Here is an 11,977-nt window from a genome sequence, read left to right as displayed (position 1 = left end):
CAGAAATGTATGTCCATCTCCAAGAAATGACATTTTACATATTTCATATCACTCCAGCCCCAAGGTTAGAAATAAAATAATTTCTTAAAGTGCATCTTGTTGTAGCACTAAGTTAAGCAGCACATGCTTTTAGGGAAAGAACTCATTGTTATTTCTTTGGCTAGTTCTTTTTAAATATTCTGACTTTGCAATTCAATGGGTCCAAAGAGTATTTTTTTAGTTGATAATTATATTGTTTCAACACCCCTTATCCATTTGTGGAAGATAGAAGAAAAAGAGTGACTTATTTGTATAAGAAGGTAGTGATTTATGAGTATAAGCAGGTACTTCAGATTTCAAGACATTGTGATTTATCTAATCCTAACTCGGCCTATTCTAGAATATGTCCCACAGATGTTAGGCCAACATTATGTGTATAAACAACTTTATGAAAATTATACTTCCTGCACACATTTTAGAATGCATTACAATCTAAGTTTGTTATTTTTGCTTAGAATGCTGGAAGTATTTTTTCCATAGAAATGATATAAAACATTTATTTCTGTTTCTAGACTAATTGATGAACTTCATTTAGCCCAGATGTTAGAAGAGGCCCACTGGTGCAGCTACCTACCAGGATTCCTTATCAAATGAATTTTGTATCTTAACTAATAGCATCTAGAATCATCCACATTTTTTGTATTTGAGTTATTCACAAGGCGGGCAATTTTTAAATTCAGTCTGAGAAAAAAATTGTCTGTCACGTTATGTTTTCTGGTGTCCTAAGGCTTTATTTCTTATCCTTTCAAGATTAGTACACAAATCATACATGGTGACGATATTTTGTTTACTAATAACTGTGTTTAGTAAACAATGTTTGTTTACCTATAAAGAGCTTAGAGATTCTTCAAGAAATTTCACACATTTATTCTCAGAGCAATGAATGAATCAAGAGATTCTTGAAGACTTAAAATTTATGACTTTTAGTAAGATATGTAGCAGTCATTGCTGAAGTACCTATAAAACACATTTTTAAATAAAATCTTTATTTTCTCTCTTCTTTTGCATTCTTATTCATTTTCCCCCTTCTTTCTTCCTTATCTAATTTTTTCCTTTTTCCATTTCTCTTTCTTTTCCTCATTTTTCCCAGGAAAGGGGTATGATGGGGTGACCTTGTTAGAGGAATCCACAATCTAGGATGAATTGGATTTATAGTGCCCTGTACTTTGGTCTAAGGTTCAGAATAGCCAGACATGTCTCAATATAAACATTTTCCCCAAAGTAAGATAATATTCCAACTTTTCTATATATGGTCAATCTGAAAGTTACACCAGACGGTATGCCATTTTATTTTTTTTTCTGGTGGAGATGAAATACAGGAAAGCATTTTAGTGCACAGTTGTTAAGGAAAAAGACTCTCACCCCCTGAACCCTGGTAAGTTTAACCAAATGAACCTCTGTTGAGAGGACATTTCTTGACCTGTGATATATTGAATCAGTGGGGTCATAAACTATATGCAAATGAGATTAAATTAATGAGACTTTGTGGGTTCATAAAAAGGTCCAGACTCATAATCTGAAGAGCCAAGTACTTAAAAACAGAACCCTAGAATCTCCGAACTTCTCCTTTGAATGCTGTGACAAAAGTTAAAAGGGGCCAGTTCCCCTTCCTCCTGTCTTCTGAATGAATGCTGAGCATCTTGTCTTAATTGAATAAAAACCTTTCAGAATGGGAATTTGTTTGAAGTAAAGAGGTGCAGGGGGGAAAGTGTGTTTGAAGAGTTTGAAGGTTCAGGAAATAGCTGTGAGAGTGTGAATGTGGGTGGGCGTGAGTGTGTACCTGTGTGTGTGTTGTATGTGTGAGCATGCACGCACATGGGTGTGAAGGTGTGTGAATATGCGTGTGCATGTCTGCGGATGTGTTCATGTGTGGGTGTGCCGCCTGTGGGTGCCTGTGTGGGTACAGCATGTGTGCACCTGTGTGTTATGTGTGTGAGACTGTGTATGTCGCATGTGCATGTGTGTGAGATGCGTCTGTGTGCAGAGAGCTGCGGGCGGGAGAGGAGCTTCGGCTCAGCCAGTGGCAGAGCAGTTAGCACATAACTAATAGTGAGAAAGGAAGCTGGGGAGAGACAAGGAGGAGAAGCAACCGATCTCATTAACAAGAGCTCAGTTTTGTCCCCGCGGACCCAGCCAGCAGAAGGGACTGACGAGCCGTGGCTCTGCCAGGGAGGTCGGGCTCCCTGCGGACAGTGGCATCCTCTATCTGCCTGCTCAGGGGGCGACCTGAGGCTCGGCCGGCCGTCGGGAAGTTTGCAGAACCGCACCAGCAGCAGCCTTGGAGAGGACCCGCCAGGACAGTGAAGTGTGTATCTGAATTTCAATTCTATATTTTCTTGTTGGGAGGGCTAATGGACTTTTAGTACAAAGAAAGTTCAAACTCAGCTGACCTGAAAGACTGGAATTTCAGCTCTTTCCCTCCCTGGGTTGTTTTTCCTCCCCCTTCCTCTCAAAGCTCTTTAAACCAGAGATTAACCGGTCAGTGACTGTGATCCCGCCAAGGGTCTCTAACTTTGGGGCTTGGAAAGGAAAACCACTACCTGTAAGTATCTGCTTTATGTACTTCCTCTCATCTTAACTGTGAGTGTTCTGTTAGCAGAATGCCCCAGACGTTGTGTGTGCGGTGGTAGCATTAACTCCAAGAAATAGTGCAAGAAGTACGTGGAGTGTGCTGGAAAAGTCTAATGCTCGTGTGAACACAGAAGGTGGTCACTTGCAGTGTTAAAAAGCCACACACCCAAAGTGGGATTCTCTTTATTATGTAACAAAAATGTCTAACTCTCCTGAATCCATTTCCAACGGCACTTGCGAATGAAATAATCATTTTTAAATTTTGTGATCCCCCCCGCACCAAAATGAGGATGTTTCTTCTCAGCTAACTGAACTGGCAAAGGAAAAGATGCAAAATTCAACAAAACAGATAATATCCTCATGGTAAACAGATAATGAAATTTGGAAATGATTTTTAGATTCCTTTGCTTTAGTTTAGTTATATTTGGATGTATATATATTTTTAAAGCATGGCTTGTTTTCTAGTGGGGATGAGAGAGTGTTGGAGAAGCAAAGAAATATTGTTCTGAAGTTTTAGACTGATTTCTAAGCCCTTTCTGCTCATTATCCAGATTTGGTCTAGAGGTTTTGATGCTGTAGTAAATCATTTCTTTTAGTTTTCATCCGGATACAGAAATAATTTTTAAGGCACTTAATCTTTATTTCTGCCTTTTTACTATTGCTCTCAGTCTTGTGCGTGCCATGAGTTACAAAGCTTTAAAGAGCATTTCCGGAGGCTGGTCGGAGTTTATGGCCTGGGAATCTTGCTGGAGGGATTAACCTCTTCAGGGCTGCTCTGCAGACCAGACCTAGTGATGCAGGCTTCTGCTCTGGAAAACCGATACTGCCGGTTGCAGCTTGAAGAGTTACTCCTGCCTGCCCTTGATCAAAGTGCCTCCTGCAGAACTCTAGGAAAATGTTAACTACCTTTGCTCTTTCACTCCGTCAGGGACTCTTAAAGCTCAGCATGCCTGAGAACCAACAGGGTGCTCGGGGAAAGGCAGGTGCCTGGGCCACACCCCAAAGAAGCTGAGCTCTGGGGTGGGACAGGGATTCTACCCAGGTGAATCTGATGCAGGGGAGATCACACTCGGATAAGCACTGCTGTACATTGTTCTTGGCAATTAAATTCTTTTCATGTACTTGGTTAATAGTAAACTTCATATCTAATTAATAAACTTGAGTTTGAGCTGCTGTTGAACATAAGTTATGTGGAACGTGGTTTTGCATGCTTGGATGACAAACGAGGGTTTTTAAATCAGTTTTCCCACCAACCCCATCTTTTTTTTTTTTCTTGCTCCCCTTTTCATCTCTGCCTTTCCATTTCTTTGAGAAAGAAAGGAGTTGGACAAAGGTACTGGACACTGTGTTCCCCTGCCTCCACCTTTTGGGCTGTATGATTTGACCTGCTTCCACAAACATGGCCAAGCCATGCTTGTCTTGTAAACTTTAAGCCCAGAGCTGTTCTTACTTCTGTATCAGCCTCTGGGGATGCTCTGCTGTTGGGACGGACTAGGTGGAGTTAGGCTGAACTCAGCTAGATTTCTTGGGTCTGTTCAGGAGCAGTCTAACGCTCAGAAACGAAGTTTAGATGGGAGCAGCCCACATGGCTTAGGAGAAAAGGGAAGCGATTCGTCCATCATGTTTCGGTCCTCATTTGACAACAAATGAAAAGTAAGAATTCAGCCCCCACCCCCATCCCCATCCCCAGGGACATTACATGGCACTGTATGTTTATGGCGCTGTTTATTTAGAGTAAAAAGAAAATAGGATGTGCTCATCAGCTCTCCTTCCTTTTACCCTCTCCTCATTCCAAATATTTGGGGGTGCCTGCTACATACCAGGCTCAGTGCTAATTTCCAAGGACTCCGAAATGACCAGTGTCAATGGTAGGGGCAGGGTGTGTGCTCACCATGTTTACGATCTTAGCTGTTGCTAATCAATCTCGGATGAGCCACCTAACAATCTCTCTAAGCGGCACTTCTTCCATCAATAAAACTAAAGAGTTGAACTGGGTGAGTTTTGGTGTCCTTCCAGCTCTGGTCTCTGACTGCCGGGTGTGGCTCAGTCTTCTACACTCAGTTATTGGTGAATGGGAGCTTTTTATTCTTTTTAATTCTTTTTTTTAAAGTATAGTTGGCATACAGTAGAATGGGAACTCTTTAGCATTTGCTTTGAGAACAGTCCCTAAGAGTAAATGTATTGCTTTGCTTTTTTAAAAAAAAATATTTTAATTTTTTTTTCTCTCACAAAGAACCAAGACCACCAGTATAGTGAGTTAGACAAATGCCACCTTTACAGAGCACACTGTCGCTCCTCGCCATGGGATCCCGCACCTCTCTGGAAAGGCTGTTCCTCTGGGCCAGGTTACATAGGAGGGCAGCCTCTTATCTTGTCTGAATCTGGTTTTGCTGCCCCTTTGGAGAGCTGGGTGGTCTGAGCAGGGCCTGCCGCTTCCATCCTTGCACAGCTTGCAACCTGACCCTCTCATTCAAGTGATTTAATAGCTTTTGTGCTACCAGGTGAGCTCAAACAGAGACCTTTGAAGAGCTGGGGGGAAAAACAACCCCCTAACGAAATCTCACATTTTGTCTGCATGGTGGCTTCTCTCTCTGCGTGACTGGGGCAACACTTCAAAGTGCTCTAAAACTTGGCCATCAAGATAAGAAAACATAGCTGTGATCTCTGCGCTTTTCTGACCAATGTCGCCTCTAGCTGCCCAAAGATATCATGTTTAGGTGGGAAACTACTCACTGAGGAGAGAGCACAGGAGTCTTGCAGAGTTAGGAGATTTTTGACACAATGTTCTCGGCTTCTCTTTGTTCATGTTTAAAGGAGATGGCAAAACAGTCTTTGCTTTTACTCTTATCCCACCCCGTGTATGGGGTCACTGCTATGGTATCACAGTACTCCTGCTGAGAGTCATGCAGAGGCTGCTGAGATTGAATATCACTTTTCACTCTCAACTTTGCCCTTGAAATGTTCCTATCTGGCTTCCTTAGAGGCAGGGGCAGATAACACTCCAGGGCTCACTAAGCCCCAAGTTCTCCCTGCGGGTGCTGCCCCTCCCCGGGATGCTACCTCTGCTTTCTGTCCTGTGTTGTCAGCTGCTCTGAACTCACGGATGCTTCCTGCCTTCTTCTCTTAAAATAAATGAGCCAGGACTTTGTCTCACCGGGTTGCACTCAATGCCATGATATTTCCATTCCAAGGTCTACATTTCTCGTGTGCACAAAAATTCTTTCTTCTGTAAATTATAAGCCAAAAACATTATGAAGTTAGGAGAATTTCATAAAGGAACAAAATTCCCAGATGAAAACTCATCCCAATGTTTGAAAGTGGTTGGCTGTTTCCTATCAAACCCCTGTCATGGCCCAGATTTGTTTTTCACGTGAGAGGGAGTCTCCTGTCTGGAAAGACAGCAGAGCATCAGCCCAACAGCAATAACTGAGTTCTGCTCTGTGTAGACCTTCCCCTGCATTAGAACACGCTGGGATGATTCTGTTTCATCCAATAAGCATTAGTGATTGTTTTAAAACTAGAGATGGTATTGATAGATCACAAAAGTTAAATCAGAGAAGTGGAGTAGAAAAAAAAAAAAAAGAGTGGCCTTTGGCCCTGGCCGGTTTGGCTCAGCGGTTAGAGCGTCGACCTGCGGTCCTGAGAGACCCCCGTTCGGTTCCTGCTAAGGGCGCGTACCTCGGTTGCAGTTTGTCCCCGGCCCTGGTCGGTCGTGCGGGTGGCAGCCACTCGATGTGTTCCTTTCACATCGATGTTTCTCTCTCTCTCTCTCTTCCTCTCTCTCCCTCCCACTCTACCTGAACAAAAAAATGGAAAAATGTCCTCGGGTGAGGATAAAAAAAAAAAAAAGAGTGGCCTTTGAATACATGTCAATTGGTTCCAGTCCTGGGCTGCAATATTCTTCGGTTCTGCAATGTTGGACAAGTTTCGTAGCCAGTTTCTTGGGGAGTAAACGAGGGTACAGATACTTACCAGGCATTTGTAAAAGCTAAAACACACTTGGAAAGCACCAAGTATGGTACATGACATATGTAACTGTTCAGTAAATATTTCTTCTCTGGGAAAGGGTGAACACAGCTGCGAAGGCTGTAAAGAAATAACATGGGACAATCTATTCAATTTATAGGTAAAAAGAAAAGAGAATGGGAAATAAAGCTCCTCCCCTACCCCCCCAGATCTCATTGACTGGACAGGATAGATCTTACCCCCTTACTCCCTGGCCTTGAACTCTGAGCAGCAGCCTAGCTCCTACCCGACTCTCACAGAGCGAGTAGAAGCACGAAACAGGTGCTGAGCTCCCAGACTACCCAAGTGATCCGTGTGCAGAGAGCAGGGTGATGTGAAAATCATTCTGTCCTCACTTCTTCCTGGTCCTCCAGAACTGGGGACTTTTACTGCCGTTACAGATACATATATAAAGAGTTTAATTATTGTTTTTGTCAGGAGTTTGCTTCCCTGTTGCAATGAACCCAACCCTATGGGAAATCAGTTTGAGAATTTGAAACTGGGATTGCGCCGTGGTGAGCCTGTGAACCATCACCAAATGGAAAGAAATGGTTGCTCAAACAGACAGCTTTCTCTCCCTCTCCCTCCCTCCCTCCCTCTCGTGTACTCTGGCTCTTTCTCTTCCTTCCACCGGTTTTTCTTATAGGTCCAGTATGTGCACTGGGGTCAGTCAGTCACTAACACATATTGAGCTTCTCTGTGTCGGGCCCAGTGACCAGGGCTGGAGGTTCTCGATGAGCAGAACAGTCATGCTGTTACCTTCAAGGAGCTCACAGGTGAGGTGAAGGCAGACTTTTAAGTAAATGACTGCAAGTAAATAATTAAATGTCTGTAGGTGTGCAACATGAGGTTAGGGTTTTACAGGATTCTATCCAATCAGATAACACTGATCTTGGGAGGTGGACACCTCAAAGACAGGTAGAATTTAGGGTGGTTGGTGGGAGTGGGGGAAGGGCATTCCCAGCAGACAGAGCAGCACAAACAAACCCGGGAAAGGCCCGGAGTGGGCCCTGGGTGGGTCTGGGGAAGGGGAGGAGACCTGTGTGACAGTTCCCAGTGTGTGAGAGGAGGCTGGAGAACCGGACAAAGTACCATCGTGCAGGGAAATCTAGTCTCACAAAAGGGCCCCTGGAACCCATCCTCCCTCCCTAAAACAAGGACCCCTTCCTGTGTCTACACCTTTGCCCTGGCCACTTCTGGACAACGCTGAACGAACGTTCTTTCTAAAATTAAGTTGAGATTCTACCCATTTACCCTGGAACACAGAGTAAAGTCTCTCCTCCTTCAAGTATTTGAAGACCAACTATTTTCCTCACAAATTGCTACCAAAGTAGGTCTGTTCTTTCCCATTTATATGTGGCTGATTTTTGGAAATGTAGATTTACCTTTGTCCTTGTTGAAAGCGAACTTACTGGCTTTAGTCCATCGGTCCAGCCTCCAGTTATCGAGGCTGTGGATCTCGGCCCTGTTCTCAGTGACAACTGTCAACCTCCCTGGATCTGCACAGTCTGTGAATTGGATACGCTAGTCTTCTGTATCTTTGTTTAGGAATTTAGAAAGTTGTTTAACCAGAGGGGGCCCAAATGGGGCACAAGTCAAGATGTTTTTCTTAAGAGAAATGGTATCTCTAATTTCTTGTTAGAGAAGAAACTAGACACAACATTTCTATAACCCAGACTCACAGAACGGCTAAGTTTAAATGGGAAGAGCTCAAAGGTGTCAATGTGTTGGTATCCCTGTTTTGACAAGAATACTAAAGTCGGTTCAACTGTAATTGCTGATTTTATCTTGTGGTGTATGTTTTGAATGCATATCACATACAACAGACAGTTTTGTCCTATGCCTTCAAAACACATAAATAGCCACACCATCAGGTATGATTTGATAAGTGCCCTGTGATGGGTTTGAATAAAATGTGATTCTCTGCAAGAGCAGAAAGGAAATCTTTGCAAATGAACCGATCAAGTCTTAGGGTACCTTGGAGGAGGCATTTCAGGACGTGTTAATCTGTGAGAAGGATTTTGATTAATAGGGACGAAAGCAAAGGTGTTCCAGGCAGGGGCAGACGGGCAGGGGCGTGGCGGTGGAAGCGCCCAGCAGGTGACTGTGAACGTGTGACTGGAGCTCAGGGCTGAGAGTAGGGCTGTGGTTCGGAGATACAAAGGCCTTGGGAGTGGACATGTAGTGAGAAGCAGGTTGAGGTCAAATTTTAAAGAAATGCCACATTTCTAATGGTACAGTGTGACCAAGAAAGGAGAAAGAAGAGGGCGGGAAGAGAAGGAAGCACGGATAAAAGAGGAAGAGGCCCTGGAGAGGTGGAAAGAGTCAGGACCGAGGCACAGGAATCGGGGAGAAGCAGGTGCGCACAGTGCGGTGGAGGGCAATGTTGGGCGCTGCAGAGATCGGAGAGCTTCGTGGGAGCAAAGTTCTATTTGGTGTATCGGTGAGGTCACTGGCAGCCTTTGCGACAGCTATTTCAGTGGACTGGTGGCAGTCGAAATCAAGCGGTCCTTTTAGGGAACACAAGGGTTCCCTAAAGGGTTGTGAAGGAGTGGGTAGAGACAGCTTTTCAAGGACATAGGACAGTTGGTCAAGAGGAGGCACATCACGGGAAAGGAGAAAAATATTTGATGAGTCTGAGCAGTAATAGTCATAAAAGTAGTAGTAAGAACACTAATATTCATTGGGCACCCTCCATGTGCTAGATGCTCACCTATACTTTTTCATTCGATTCTCATGAAGAGCCACGGGTTGGTGTTTTAACCCTTTTTGAAGGCGAGAAAACTGAGACTAAGAATTTAAGTTGGCCAAGATGACATCACCAGTAAGGGCAGAACCAGCATTGAATCTAGGAGAGCGTGGTCCCCAGGCTCACTGTTGTCACTGCATTGGTCCCTGCTTTTCTGTGGCAGGCTTGGCTTCTGCCATGGGGAGGGCATGGCCTGCTGATGAAAGCCAATGTATCAAAGTGATAATAATAATAAAGAGAAGATGGGGATCAAAAGGCAAGTGAACCTGAAGAGCTGATTTCTACCAAATATGGGGTACAGATCTCAAGCTTATTTCTAAAATATGAAATAGTCCCTTTTAACATGGTGTCATTGTCAGTGACCTGTGATGTGGTGGAATGAAGCACAACAGTCAGGGCTTTTTCAGGTTAGGCTCAGGGCCTTTTCTTTTGCATTTCTCTCTGGTCATTCCCCTTATGTTCTTCTTTCCTTTAATACTTTCCTCATCTTAAGAAAGTCAGACTCCTGCTAACCACATGTCATGGCTCAATAACTTTGATCTCCCACTGACTGTGGTCTCTGCTACTAAGATCTACAGACTGGCACACAATAGAGCACAATAAAATGCTAAAATTTTGGGAAATACTTGGTGTCTTAAGTCCTTAGAATTCTTGGAACAATAAAAAAATAGCTGCTGCTGGAGGTACTGATCAGTGATTAAAATGTCACCTGAGGGTGGTTTATCTGGAGGAGATGAGCATGGGTTGAATGAATGGCCATTTGCCTATTTTAAATAGCTACCCAGAGAGTTTAACATTGACTTTTATTCTCTCTTTATAGTCCAATATTAAGATGCAAATAGGATTCATTCCTCTGAGGCCTCTCTCCTTGGCTTGTAGGTGGTTGTCTTCTCCTGTGTCTTCACATGGTCTTTTCTCTGGGTCTATCTGTTCCTTATTCCCTCTTTTTATGTGGACATCAGTCATATTGAATAAGGCCCACCCTAATGATCTGATTTAAACTTAATTGCCTCCTTAACGACCCAATCTCAACATAGTCACATTTTGTGATACTGGGGTTAGGACTTCAACACATGAATTTTGTAGGACCAAAATTCGGCCCATAACACCATGCCAAGGTCTCCATCTGGTGTCAGCCAATCTTCCAAATTCTTAAGACGTTACAGCATGTCTTAAATTACATTGTTTTGTTCAATACTGATGAGGCGCTGTATGAACTTAACTTTTGTTTATATCAATTAGCCTATGGTAAAACTGGTTTTGTTATACATGTCATTTTGCTTAAAGTCACAGAATCTATCTACAACATTAAATGAGGACTTAATGTACTATAACCAAAGGAAACAGAACAAAACTTGTAGCCACATAAGCCCACATTACAAAATAAGTTTATAATACACTCTGGATTTAGAGTTTGGCTTCAGGACGGGGTGATAGGGAAACTTCCTCAGACAGGACTAGCTTTGCACGTTCAAACAATCCCAGGTGGATCCCACTTTATCTTCCTCATTTGGCCATAAAGCCCCTGTGGTTGCTGCTTTGACTTTTCCAGTGAGGAGGGAGTTGTGTGCCGTGTGGATCATTTTGCATCACAGACGCTGTGCGGCCTCAGTCATTGTTGCTGAATTGCTTTATTGGGACCTATTGGCCTTCAGTTACTCCTCAATAAAGAGGCATTTCCTGGTCTGTGGCTTTGTAAATTGCTTGGGAGCTAGGTCCCTTGTGTGTGAAATCACAGGCTATGGGATTCACTGGTAGGAGGACTCCTCGCACACCCCTTCCCCCTGTAGAGTCTGCCTACATTAAGTGTGGCCAATGAGGACAACGTGGGAGCTAATGGAGACACGGTCGGAGACCACGTGGTGCTGCCCAGCAGGCTGGCAGTCACAGCCCAGTGTTTGCCGCCATCGTGTCTGATGTGTTCGCTCCGTGGCCAGAGAGTTCTGAAATGGGGACTTTAAAACTCACGACTTAAGACTTCAGACTTTTAAGACCTAGACTCTGCAGACTTTTAAAGATGAAGACTTCAGACTTTAAGACAGTGACATGGTAAGGAGCTCATGTGGCCATGATGGGAAGGCAGATATTTTTTTCTGTGAATCAGAAACAACAAAAGCTACCTTTACAGCAACCTTGTGAAGTCAGTATTATGAATCTCCTCTGTACAGAGGATGAAAGCAAGGCTGAAAAAGTTTAAATAACCTATGTATATCGAAGGTTGAGGTTGAACAGTTTAGTCAAAATGTTATCCTTAGTTCAAAGGCTTAATTGGGGTCTGCCTACAAAGAGATGTATGGGCTAAAGCATCTATTATCTGGATTTTTCTTTACAAAAAAGAATTGACTCCTTTTTCCTTTAAAAAAAATGATCTTTGTTCTTTGTTATAGAGTAGAAAAAACCAAATTGTTTATTCTAGCAGCAGGCTGGAGATAGTTAGATGGGTTTCAATGGACAAGATCTAAGGTTCATGACCATGTTAAGAAGTATTGTAGCCCGGCCGGTGTGGCTCAGTGGTTGAGCATCAACCCATGCACCAAGAGGTCGCCGGTTCGATTTCCAGTCAGAGCACATGCCCAGGTTGTGGGCTAAATCCCGTGTGGGGCATGCAGGAGG

The 11,977-nt window shown here is 43.5% G+C and overlaps 1 protein-coding gene across 2 annotated transcripts in view; it reads left to right on the top strand.

Annotated features, from left to right (window-relative positions):
- The first annotated feature begins 2,073 nt into the window (after nucleotides 1-2,073).
- The window catches only part of FREM1 (FRAS1 related extracellular matrix 1), a 157,676-nt gene continuing 147,772 nt past the window's right edge, over nucleotides 2,074-11,977 (top strand). Inside the window, exon 1 of one of the 2 annotated variants that reach the window (XM_036260930.1) lies at nucleotides 2,074-2,581. The gene's annotated coding sequence lies outside the window, so the exon portion shown is untranslated. The remainder of the gene's footprint in view (nucleotides 2,582-11,977) is intronic. The other variant, XR_004959489.1, reaches the window with a different exon arrangement.

This window comes from Molossus molossus, unplaced genomic scaffold, assembly GCF_014108415.1.
Source record: "Molossus molossus isolate mMolMol1 unplaced genomic scaffold, mMolMol1.p scaffold_m16_p_14, whole genome shotgun sequence".
Classification (NCBI taxonomy): Eukaryota; Metazoa; Chordata; class Mammalia; order Chiroptera; family Molossidae; genus Molossus; species Molossus molossus.
This window is presented reverse-complemented; position numbering and strand designations above follow the sequence as displayed.